At 55.9% G+C, this 13,054-nt stretch overlaps 1 protein-coding gene across 1 annotated transcript in view; it reads left to right on the top strand.

Moving 5' to 3' along the window:
* The first annotated feature begins 1,723 nt into the window (after positions 1-1,723).
* Positions 1,724-13,054, top strand: part of ALPL (alkaline phosphatase, biomineralization associated) — a 56,770-nt gene continuing 45,439 nt past the window's right edge. The window contains exon 1 of the mRNA XM_045859634.1: positions 1,724-1,855. The gene's annotated coding sequence lies outside the window, so the exon portion shown is untranslated. The remainder of the gene's footprint in view (positions 1,856-13,054) is intronic.

Below are 13,054 nucleotides of genomic sequence, written 5' to 3' on the forward strand. Positions count from 1 at the left end.
GAACCCAATACTGGCCATATGGCCCAATCAGAAGTGCCCATCCCTCGTAGACTTGGGGAGATCACAATTCAGGGGCAGATGCTGGGGGCCCATGATAGGTGGGATGGGGTCCCCCAAATTCTCTGCCGGTTCAGCCTCTCAGCCTCCTTCCTCTAGGCCGTGACAGACAGACTTTCCATGCGTGGGGTCACTGACGACGGCATCATCTCAAGCTGCCTGGTACCCCTAAACACTCCCTTGGAGTTTGTGAGCAGTTACACAGCCCCTCCCAGGTTCTGGGCTCGGGGTGCTCTCACCCAGCATTTCGTATGCAAAGATGTTGTATTTCCTAAACTTCATTCCTTTACCACCTCCATGTTTTTTTGCCATAAAACCTAACTCATTTAATATATAAATATTCACTCAATGTTTTGATTCACTTCTTAAAAATAGAAACTTATATCAAAAAGGAAACTTTACACCCCTTCTGTAAACAAACAGTTATCAGTTGCTGAAAACACAAGAGGAAAGAAGAATACATACTGAGACTTTCTTGGCTGCTGGTGCTGGGCTCCAGTTCCGGTTCCATTGGGCCGATGAGACTCATGCGGGCTCTCGCGGGGCCTCTGTGTTCTTCTCCGCGCAGCGGGGTTGGTGGGGGATCCTGGGTGCAAGATGCCGGAGTAGAGGGGAGACTCTGGGCTGGCACTGGTTCTGCGGGCGCTGACCCCTTCTCCCCTCTGCGCTGGCCTCAGTCCCCTCCTGTTCACGCTCCCTCCCCCACTGATGCAGAATTTTACGGCTTCCTGTGCACTTTTCAACTACTGTCTCATGTGACTCTCGCACCACGTGGTGAGGGAAGCCAGGGGAGAAGGTTTTCGCTTGTTAAGGGGCAGGAGAGCCCACAGAGGTCAAGTGACTTGCCCAAGGACACGAGGGGGGACTCTTGAACCTGGACTGGCTCCGCTGCCTGGGGACTGGGAGCTCTCTCCTCCTCGGGTCACCCAGAAGACACGCCCTGGGCCCTGGCTGGGATGCAGTCAGCAGGAGTCCTGGCTGGCCCCACTCCTTTCTAAGGAGAAACGAGGGAATAGCCCCTGTCCAGGGGAGGTGCCCCTCCGGAAGCCACCCCTCCTAGGTCTCCCTTGGCTTCCTCCAGGCCTAGTCAGAGAGACAGTGCGAGGGCAGGGAGGAGAGTAAGAGACGCAGGTGGACAGAAACGGAGAGAGAGGGACACGTGGACAGAGATGAAGGGAGAAAGAGACCCCCCAAAAGACAGGGAGACAGACACGTAGATACACGGAGAGGGGCGGACAGGACAGAGGGCGCCAGAAAGACACCCACAACGACAAAATGAGGTTGGAGGTAAAGATGTAGACAAGAAGGACACACGCGGAGGCCGGGATCAGAGCCCGAGCTCGCGGGGAGGCGCAGGTCTGGAGGGAGCTGCGCGGGGAAGTCCAGAGGTGCATGGGGTCGGAGAGCATCATGAACAGAGGAACCCGAAGGCGGGACACCGTGGCCAGCTCCAAACCCGCGCAGGGCGGGAGCGGAGTCGGGGGCTGCGCCCAGATCCCCGGCAGGGGGCGCCCTGGCCGCGTGGCCAGACCCAGCGGCCAGGCTCCGGCCGGAGGCGGGGCGGGGGCGGTATGGGGGTGGGATGGGGGCGGGGAGGGCTCGGGGCCTGGGCCGGGGGCGGGGTGGGGGTGGGGGTGGGCTGCCCCGGCAGCGCTCGGGCCCGCGGCCGCCTTTATAAGCCGGCGGGGGAGGTGGCCCTGGCAGCGTTGCGCTCCCGCCACTTCGCGCCCTCGGGCCCAGCGTACCGACCCCACATCACTCGTGCCAGGACAGACTCTAACCCACGAACTCTGCGCAGGTAAGAACTGGACGTTGTCCACAGTTTCCCCGTACCCCCGGGGACTCGGTCGACCCCCAGCCCCTCCTCTATCCTCCACTCGCTCCGGGATGGCGGCGAGGCTGGATATAAATGGCAGGACAAGGGACCTCCGCGCCCCACACCTCCCGTGGCAGCCCGTTCGGGACCTCCAGCCACTTGTCCCGCTCTGGTACTCGCGCGCATCCAAGGCTCTCGGCTGGTGCGCTGGGGCGGCTGGATGGATGTGGCCCCCGCGGAGCCCGCGAGCTAAGGGAACCCCCAATGCAGTCCTGGGCTCTCCTGCCTCCTGGACCACTGCCTGGACCCCCACCCTCGCTCCCGGCACCTCCCCCAGGTGCCCGGAGACTAAGCAGCCCCTACGGTGTTCCGCTGGTTGGAGATCTTAGGGTGCCAACCTCATGCCCCTGCCTTGGCGCCCTCTCTTGCCTCCCACCCTCTAGATCTCGCCACAACCGCCAGGGGAGGGGGCTAATCTGCCCCGCTGGGGTCTGAAGTAGTTTGGGCCAGAGCTGGGAGCAGTACAGGGAGGGAGGTGCTGGGGTCCGGAAACGGCTGGGGGAGAAGAATGGGGGCTTCCCAGGGCGCGTGATTGGGAGTGGGGTTGTTGGGCACAGCAGCCATGGGCCACAGCTCTGGAGCCCCCCAAGCCGAGGGAGCCTGAGACCCACCTCTGGGCGTGTGTGCAGGTGAGTCGGTTGCTCAGGGTGGGTTCCTTCCTGTGCCCAGTTCCGATAAGTAAGTGTTAAATGCATAGTCCACGACGGTGGGGTGGGAAGCTGAGGAAAGCCCTGTCTTCCTCCGCATTGTCTTTTTCTGACCCTTTTCAACACTTAATGGCGCTGGGAGAGGGGGAAATCCTGGAGATCCAGAGACTGGGTGATTCTCAGCGGGGAAGGGCCTTTAGGGTCCTGGGAAAAGCTCAGATTCCGCAGGTGGGCGGGGTTTCCCTGGGAGGCGGGAGTTGGCTCGAACGCCAGGGAAGAGGACTCCACTGTTTGAGAACCTACTGTGTCCCAGACTGTCTCCAACACCTTACCTGCATCACAGTGTTTACAAATGGGGAGAGTGAGGCTTAGAGAACTTAACCGAGGAGTTAAGAAAGTAAGCAAATAGGGACCAGGATTCAAACCCAGAATAAACCCTGCAACCTTAGCCTCCTATTTCCCACTCTAATGCCCAGGAGATGAGGGGCTGAACCTTGATTCCTCCTTCCCGCCCCTCCAGGGCTCAGTCCTGCCTCCTGCCACCCCCCAGACCTGCCCTCCTCAAATCTGTAGTCCTTCCCCGCCCGTCCCCCACACTGTCCCCATCCCACCCACTCTGCCCCATGCCCCTGCCCGTGGCCCTCTGCCTCCTCGTTCTTCCCGAACTCCGTGCCTCTGCATTCCCCGAGCAGGAGAGGCCCCTGGAGAGAGACAAGCTTGGGTGTCCGTGTCTGTGGTGCCACCTGTAAAATGGGGACTATGCCTCTCTGCTGTGACCGTCACTGTAAGGAATAAAACGGAATTGAGGCCAGACACAGAATTTAACAGCCCTGTGTTCGTGCTGGGAACCTAGCAGTAAGCGAAGCAGACAAACACCCTCTTCCCAGAGTGGGCATTCAGACATTAGCATAACACACTTTTCGGGCTCTGAAATGGACATTTTAGAATTGGAACGGAGCAGTTCACAAGGAAAGGGATTAAAGTGCAATAGCGGCTCTGGCCGGGTGGCTCAGGAGGGTGGAGTGTGGACTCTGTGTGCCAAGGCTGCTGGTGGACCTGCCGGAATCCACCAGTGAGTGCGTGGACAGGTGGAGCCACACACCAGTGTTTCTCTCTCCCTGTGTTTCTCAAATCAATAGATACTTTTTTAAATGCGATAACACATATACAATTGATCGGTCAACGTTTGGTCCTCACTAACAGACAAGGCAACCTAGCCGTGTGACCCGGAATGAGCTCTGTCCCCTGTCCTGCCTCCGGCTCCTGCTTTAGGCTGAGGAGACCAGTAAACAGTCCCCGTCGGGTGTTGGGGTCTAGCCTAGTGCATGCCACGTGTTCAGCTGGCACCTGTGCTTAAGTGAGGACTGGCTATCGTCAGCTCTGATCTTGGCAGAAGATGCCACACCGAGAACAGGTGTATGGTGATGTCACTGCCCGGACCCTGAAAGCCTGTCACCCACCTTCGTCCAGGCTCTGCTCATTCCCTGATGGGCTGGGTCATAGGGTGGCCTGTGCCCTGCCCACACTCGGACACCTACCACCCTCAACACAGCCTTGCCCAGGAGCCCGGACTCTGTCCTGTGAATGGGTCTAAGGCTGTTGCCTCCACAGGGCCTGCCCCTCTGCCTGTCCTTGCGCCTCGATGTGTCCCAGCCTGGATGTGGGGGAAACCCAGACTCAAGCCCTGCCTGTTCTGTGGCTCACATACCCGACATTCCCGGTGAGGTAGATGTGGTCCTAGCTTTGCAGTGGAAGAAGCGGGTCTTGGAGAGGAGACACAACTTATCCGAGGACACGCGCGCTGCCGGGGGAGCCGGGGCTGGCCGGAGCCCGGGTGTCCAGAATTCCAGGCACAGCGATTGCCATGTCGTAACCGTCTCTGCGGACGAGACCTCTTCGCCCAGGGGAAGGACCCAGCGGCATAGTCTGGAGTTCTCACCTTGAAATAGAAACTGGAGTTATTAATACAAACCCCAGAGCTCAAAGGGAACCTTGCGGGGAGAGAGCGAGCTGGGCTGAGAACCAGCGCTCAGAAATCACGCGACCACAGGAATGCTAACTCAGCTCCCTAGCCTTGGCTGCGCTGGGCTGTGCGGTGTGTTTCTGTTTTGTTTTGTTTTGTTTTGTTTTGTTTTCCTTCTAGAGATGTCCTCACTTTCAGAGGGCAGCCGGGGGCAATAGATGGGAGGTCCATCCCCAGCTCGCCCGTGGTGACCCTGGGCAAGTCACTTTTCTGAGCTTCAGATAAGGAAATCCTGTGTCATGTGGGCTAATGATAGGCACTTGGCCGATTGCTCTGAGGGACGAGCAAGATCATAAACGATTTTTCATCATCGGGCTGAGCCCGTGTTGGGGACTGTTCTTGAGATGTTGATATTCCTCGTGGGTCAGTGTCGGCTGCGTTTTTCTTTATTACACGGGCGATCATAAAGGCCAGAGGGAAGGCCCTGTTCAGGTTACAAAGGCTAGAGATAGCAGGGGAATGCTGGCTTTGGGGGCAGCATCTCAGTTCGATGGCAGCTGAGTGGCCAGAGGCAAGTCACTTCGCCTCTCTGAGTGTCGGGTTCCTAGCAGGCCCTCCACAGCTCTGATAGGATGCTCAGTGTCCAAAGAACATTCCAGACTAGTGTCCATATTTTCCTACCTCCCCATACCACCCCTCAACATTTCGTAATTGCTCCCAGAAAAACATGCTTAAAGTTTTCCATGTTGAAATTCTCAACCTCACTGTGGCATGAAATCAATTGTTTGCATTTGATTTGACTTCTCAAATGAAGGGGTAACATTTGAGATGAGGGTAGGGGGTGAGGGGAGGAGATGAGAAAAATGAAGTTAAACCAGATGTGTTTTTGTTTAACTGCAGGATGGATGGTGGTTAAACTGCCCAAGTATTACCAACGTTCCTTCTGAGTTCCAGTAACCAGGAGTCAGGTTTCACTAAAAATTGTAGTGTTCCTTCTGGCTAGTGTGGACTCACCCTCCCCATTATTATTATTATTACTATTTTATGTTCATCTGAGGCCACAAAGGACTGGCCAGAAAGGAGACCTCACAAATGCCTAGAATATCAGAACTGGAAGGCCTTTAGGGGCTGGCTTTGTCAACCAGCTGCTTTGCAGACCCCAGGGGACTAGGCCCCCAGAGGGGCAGGCAGGGCTTGCCCAGGATCACCAGCTGCCTAGGGCAGAGTTGGCCTATGAATTCTGTCTCCCAGCTCTAAGCTCCATGGCCTTTCCCAAAGTAACCAGTGTCCTGAATAGGGTATGTTTTATGTTTCCTTTCCATGGGACATCCTTAATGTTACCTTTATTATTTTTTTTTAAGGAGAAAATTGTTCAAGGGAGGATGCAGAGAGTATGAGTTGGTAGAGAAAGACCGTCAGCTCAGAAGAGTAGAGTTTAAGTCCTGCAGTTACTACCTGTGTGACCTTGGGCAAGTCATTTCCTCTCTCTGAGCTGCAGCTTTCTCATTTGTAAGCCAGGATGCCTGAGGAGCATAGGTGGGGTGGGGGTGGGGGGGTTGAGACTGCCCTAAAACTTGGAGAGGGTCTAATTTAATCAATTGTGGCCTAGATTATGGCAGGTCAGTCACCAACGGCCCACCTATGGCAGCAAGGGACAGGTGTGGTGGATTGTTGACTTACAGTGGGCCAATATCTGCCTGGCGCCAAGGCTGGAACTAATTAGTAACTGCTCTGTCCACTCTACCACAGTCCCCACCAGTCCCTATTGTCTCACACCCAGCCCACTTGCCTCATCAACATTACCTGTCTGCCTTCTGAGTCTGCAGTTTCTGGGCTAGGGGCACGAGGCCGTGGAATGACTGCATCTGAATGATTGCATGACGCTTGGGCCAGCCCGCAGTGGGCTCAGGATAGGAATGTGGGGTGTGTGGACAACGGCTCTTTCTTCTGTGGCCTGGCAGTGACTCTGAAACGTGTTGGCTCGGCGGAGGGAGATCTCTCCCTGCTTTGGTGGTCCCCGGGAAAAGTCTCCAGGCTCCAGAGGCGTGAGGGTGACAGAGCATCAGCCTGTCGGACGGGGCTCAGAAAGCAGGGCCTGGGGCCTACCCCCATAGGGACGGGCAGCCCTGGGTGCTTCAGTCTAGAGATTGTGCAGCCCCCGCAGGGAAGGGACTCCCCTGGCACCTGCCGCCTCACCTAGCACTCCCGAGGCCCTGTCCACTGGCGTCCACCACTTCACAGGCAGGGAGCGCCGTGTGCTCCGAGCCCACAGCTGTCTGTTTCACTCCCTTTGCCGGGAGCCAAGGCCCGGCGGTAACAGCAGGCACCCCGGCCGCAGCACAGGTCCCCGAATCACCACGACCAAGCTCCAGGGCAGTGTGGGAGGCCGTGGACCCTCATGGTTCTGGAGGCAGCCGCTTAGACAGGAGGTTCAGGAAGGGCTCCACCGGCTGCCCCGGGGCACGGGGTAGGCCAGGGGAGCTCTGATTCCTGAGAGTGGCCACAGGTCCCCGACCCTGGAGCCTGCAGAGGAGTTCAGAAATGGGCCTGCCCGTGTGGGAAGCAGCGTTTTGTAAGTAACTGCTGGGCATCAGGCGCCTTCAACTTTATCTTTGATCCTCGCCCGCCTCACCCCTGCAGCTGTACAGTTGAGGAGGCTGAGACGCAGAGGGCAGACACCTGGGGTCCAGATCCCTAGCCCCTGCCCCCCTGCTCTGTGCCTCTGTCTCCCCGTCCTGACCCAGGGAAGAGAGGAGAATGGGGGGGAGGCTGGGAGGGTATTTCTGGGCATAGACCCCGGGGACCCTGTCGTGAGGCCCTCACCCTGGCTCGCTGCAGAGAAGCATCTTCTTCCTCAGACCCATGAGTCAGGTGGGCGAACCTCACCTGGCCAGGTCTTCGAGCCGCTGGATCAAGCTCAGAAACCACTGCAGGTTGTTTAAAAGAGCGTTTCGGTGGCTTTTATTCGAAAGACCTCAAATCCAGCCTTTAAAAGGCTCCACCGTGTGACAAGCCCTCGCCTTCTCCGACCCACCTGTTGTTTCCTCTGTTCCCTCTGTTCCTGCCCAGCTCGCCCGGGGAGTGGAGCAGACAGCGGTGGGCTCTTCGAACCGCAGGGTGGGGGCGCTCTCAGCTCTCTGTCCTGTCACCCCCTGGGCCTCTTGGTTGGCTGTCACTGGACTGGATCAGGCTTGGCCTTTCTTGGTATCATTTGTGTCTTTCTCCCTCCACCTGTCCCCTCTTTGACTTGCCAGTCTCGTAACATACAGGTGTTAATAACTCATTCATCGGCTACCACCCGGGGTGCAAAGGGTCTCGGCTGATTCCAATACCGCCTCCCCGCCCTCAGTCCCACTTGGCCCTCCTATAGCGGCTCGGTTTTCCCGCCTCCCTCCCACCTGCACGCACCACTGCTAACGGGGCCATGCCAGGTGTGCTGGTCAGTGCCTCCCCCGGCGCTGCCCGGCCTTGTAGCTGCCCTGCGTGGCGAGCGCTGTGGTCGCATGTTACACAGGCGGAAACAGGCACAGAGTCATATGGTGGGGAAGTGGGGAGCATACCCGTCGGACTCCCGCCCTGGCCAGTCCACCGGCTCAAGGCTGCTCCCTCCTCCGCGTCGCCCATGACACCACCCCGCTTCCTGGGAGAATCCAGTGCCTCCTTTACCTGGAAGTCATAAAATACAGGAATGCCGATTTCCGCTTCAGTTAGCCAGCCTTTCGAGATATCGAAGATAAACAGAGTTCCTCTCAACAGCTTGTCCAAGCCCTTGCATGAGTCACCTGAGTGCTTCTTTTGTGTGTGAAAATGCTGTGTTTTAATTTTTCCTCTGGTGCTAATCCTTATAATGAACATTTAAGGGCTTACTCTGTGTCAGGAACTGAGCTAATGACTACCTTGAGTGACCCTTTTGTATGTAACTTGTTATCCTTTTCATTTTACTGAAGAGGAACACGAAGCTTCTAGAAGATGAGTAGCTTTCTCAAAGTCACACAGCTAGAAAGTGGAGATGAGACCCAAATCCATGCTTTTTTGCTCAATCAGATGAGCATCTGGGTTCAAATTCATGTTTAGATGCAAGCCCTCGGGGGACCTTGCTGTGTCTATTTGCGTTCAGTGGAACTGTCCGCCTTTGGGGTTTGCAAAGTGACGGGCGTCGGGGGTCCCTGGGGGAGGGGACCAGACATAGCTACTGCTCGTAGGCAGTGGCATCTGCTCCCCCAGTGGGTCTTGGCCTGCACACCTCTTCTCATAAGAAAGAGGAAGTAATAGTCCTAGCAGGAAGCATCCTCAGAGCCCCAGGGGATCCAGGGTTTGAATCCCTGCCTGCCACTTCAAGCTGTGTGACTGGGCCTTCCGTCACCCTGCCTGATCGCCACGGTGTGCATCGAGTGGGGCAAGGCCTCAGGCCTTTTCCGGTTCATGCATGGCACGTAGTTGGCGTGCAAGCTGCCACTCCCTTGTCCTGCACTCATGTCAGACATCACTAATCAACCACTGCTTGTTTTTCTTCCTTCTAAACCTCAAATTCCTTCTAAATGCAGTCCTCTGGGCGGCCATCATCAACTACTTAGAGTTGGCACACAAGATTGAAGGACATCCCAGAACCAAATTAGATTTAATTACGGTGCGGGCAGGGGTGGAGAAGGGACAGACCCAGGGTGGCACCCAGGTCAGTGTCACTGTGCTTCTCAGTCTTCTCCTTTCTGGGAAGGCAGGAGGAACCCGGAGCTGCGCTGGGCCAGGCCTCACCTCTGGTGCAGGGCGGGGCCCTTCCACGGGGCACAGAACTGTGCTCACGTTCAGTCCGCAAGGTCTCTGGCGCTGGCTGTACCCCAGGCCGAGAGTGAGAATGAAAAGGAGGAGGCTGGTTCCAGATCGTCCTGCAGAGCTTGGCTCACGCCTTCCCCTGCAACAGCGTCAGTAGATCGATAGTAGTAATAACGGTACTGATAAGAGTCACTAACATCTACTGAATATTCATTAGGCACCAAGCCACTCTGCTAAATGCTTTGTTTGCACTCACACTTTTAATCCCCGTAACAGCTCAGTTTTCTTTTTTCTTTTTCAATTTAAGGATTCATTAAGCAAAAGATCAAGGTAAAAACACTCCACAGTTCTGCAACTGTCAATTTAAAAAACGTTGTTCCGTGGTTGAAAGGTCCAACCTTGTATCCTTGCCAGTGGGGGAGTTGTGCAGAACTTCGGTAGCAAGAGCACGGGGTTCACAGAACCACACAGCCGAAGGCACCTGGCGAGGGGGAGCATCGGGAAGCATGTCCGCACGGGCAGGAAGGAGGGGGGGCAGCATCACTCAGGGTGCAGCGGTGCTGACCGAGCAAGATGGTGATGTTCAGAAGGCTCGTAATAGCTAAAATACTTCAAAAACTGTAAAGATGCAGCATGTGATGTTTACATCTAGTTACTAGAAAACTTAGAAAAGCACTTAGTAGCTTTGAATAAAGGAACACGAAAACAGGAATGTACTTTTACTGATGTACCACAAAACTTCTGTGTCATCAACAATGACTGTATATTAAGCAAATTTGTTGAGAAGGGGTTTTTAAAGAAAAGCACTTACTGAGTTAGCTACTGTGGGAATGACCAGCTCAGAGATTTATTAAATGCCCAATTTCAGGAGGGACTGCGGGTTTAGGAAAAAGGAAAAGCTAAAGGAAACACTTGTTGATGGATACCAACTTTCTTCATCATCTACTGCGTGGGACAGAAGTTAACCTTTTTAAACTTTTACCTGTGATATGGTCATGCATTTTAATTATTACGTGTACAGTGTAGTATAAATTAATCTCCACTTCATGTTTTGTCCAAATACCGTTTGATTTTTTTGCTCACTTCGAGTGTTCCACACACTCCACCCCAGTGCGCCTGTGGCTAAAACAAATACTTCATCAGAGGGAATGAGTGAGTAAGAGTTCCATCAAAATCTTAGCAAAAGCTAATACACTGATTTTTAAAAAATCTCATTATGAAATCAAAAAGATCGATCCGAAGAGTTGACTTGTGGTCAGCTCCTTCTGTGGTGATCTACAGTGCCGTGTCAGGTGGCAGACACGGGTTGGATGTGTCACTAATGCATTAAAGGGAAAGACTTCGTAAAGGAGGCCGTACTGCTGGCCCGTGAGCCGTCAGGAAGTGTCTGCCTCCCCGGACTGCAGAAGCTGGTCTTCTCGCAGACCCGGGTCTTCCAACAGTTTCCTGCTTAGTGTTCCTAGCGCGACAACGCGATTCAGTTCACAAGGTATTTTGGCAGCTCTCAGGCTGAGCAAGCATAGGGGCTTCTGAAAAACCAGGCCTTGAGAAAGCTTGTCATTTGAGTGACAGCCCGTTTTTCAAGGGAGGACAGCGACTCTGGTGAAGCAGTGGCTCCCCGGAGCTGCCACTGAGGTCTGAACTCACCGCTGTCCAGCCTGAAGCCCCTTCCCATCCCTGTTCAGTCTGGGCCCTGCCAGGCTCTGCCCTTGCACTTGCTTGCGCACCAGCACCATTCCTCGCTCTCGTGACCGTGACGCCATGTCCCCCGTGGAAAGGGGCACTGTTCTCTGCGGACCTGCCGCATACAGATGGAGGGGCTAGCCAAGGCCCCTCCGTTTTGCACGTTAGAAAATGGGGCCCGGGATCGGACAGCGAGGAAACGGTGGTCCCTGCAGCAGAGCACTTGGTGTCCTGCCCCGTCCCTGGGCCTTGCTGAGCGGGTGGCCCGGGGGAGCCGGGGGGCGGGAGTGTCGGGGCTGCTGTGGGGTTGGGCTTGCACCCCCATCCCAGGTGGACCATGTTTAATCAGCCGTGTGACCCCGGATGAGTCACTTCAATACTCCCAACCTCGGTTCCCCGGCCTCTGTCACACGTTTCTGTTTTTAGAGCCCTTTCCTATTCATGAGCTCACAGACGCCTTCAAACGGCCCGACGAAGCATGATTGTTCTCTTGGGAAACGGGGCACTAGGCTCAGGTCAAAGCGATGGCAAAGCCAGCCCTCTAAGTCAGGTCAGGACCCCAGGCTAAGATCGTCCTTAATGTGCCCCCCCTTCTGCCCTTGCACCTGCCATCCCCTCCCCTGCGGGGCCCACCCTGCCCATGTTGCCAGTTGGCATCATTTCTGCATTTCTAGATCTTGCTCAGAAATCGCGGGTCCTTTGAAATCTGACTGTCCACATAGCGCCTGGCTCTCAGGGGGAGTTCCTGGAGGGCCGGAGGCCCCTCTGAGCTGTTCGTGAATTCCAGTGTCTGCCCAGGTCACACGGGCCGAATGTCCTGGAGTGAGCGAAGGGCTGCCACCCTGGCAGGGGGTTCCGCAGCCCCGCGGGGCCCGGTTACTGTGGGGGAACCTGGGGAGGCTCTCCTGCTGGCCCTGACACCGGAGCCGCCCCAGTGTGGACCCGGCTGCCCCTCCCAAGATCTCCCCACCAATGACACCAGCTCACGGTGGCTTGTTAGTGATTGGCAGCAGGACAAGCCAATTTCCCTACTGACGTCTCGGGCCCTTAGTCAGGTATGAGTTCCCCCAGCGTCACACGTCGGACCAGTCTTTTTGTCCACTTTGCTCACAGATGTGTCCTCTGTGCCAAACCTTCATTTCCTTAGTAATAATAATAGCAACAGCTGTACACAGAATAGCAAATCCGTACGCACCATGCTTCTGGGTGCACAATACTCAGTATGTATTTGGTGAGCGAATGATTACTCGTCACCTCACCCTGAGGCTGGGCCCAGGTGGGGGTTTCCAGGAGGGGAAACTGACCTGTCACCTCACCCCTGTCTGGGGCAGCCCCCCCCGCCAGTGTCAGCTCCCTAATTCCCTGACACTGCCCAGAAGCTTGGACTAGCGCCCCTCCAGGTGGGGGAGGAATATGACAGCTCTGAGGGAGATACTGCTGTGATCTTGAGCGCGCAGAGGCAGAAACGGGGCTCAGAGTGGCTAAGTGACGGGCTCGGGGTTGCAGAGCTGGTGGGTGGTGGAGCTTGGATTTGAACCCAGAGCCTGGAGTCTTTCCCCTCTGCCTCCCCGTCCGCTGAGCGGACTGGGTTCGGCTCTGATGAGGGAGGATGTGTCTGTCTTGGGGATGTCGGGTCCAGAGAGCTAGGCCGGGCTCCAGACAACTGTAATCAGTTTAGTAACAATAAAGGCTGCCACACACTGCCTCGCTCTTCGGGGCCCGATCAGTAAGTGTTTTCCATACCCTTTTTACTCGGCCCTCCTAACCTCGCATAGGGCAGGTACTGGAATCGCTGTCTTTACAGGTGAATAGGAGCACAGAGAAGGGGCAGCACTTGCCCACGGTCGTGCGGCTCGCGAGTGGTGAAGCCGGAATTTGAACCTGGGCCACCTGGCTCCAGACTGCGGGCCTGTAATCACTTAATCAGAAAAATCTCTGCAGGCCAGATGTGTAAACTCTTCTTGAACCTGATGGCTGCCCAGAGCCCGACTCAGGGAGGGAACATGAGGCGGGAATGACTACGTAACACTTCCTGGCCCCCTGAGCCGAGAAGTCCGG

Source organism: Phyllostomus hastatus, unplaced genomic scaffold (genome assembly GCF_019186645.2).
Source record: "Phyllostomus hastatus isolate PE091 unplaced genomic scaffold, TTU_PhHast_1.1 phas_scaffold_182, whole genome shotgun sequence".
Classification (NCBI taxonomy): domain Eukaryota; kingdom Metazoa; phylum Chordata; class Mammalia; order Chiroptera; family Phyllostomidae; genus Phyllostomus; species Phyllostomus hastatus.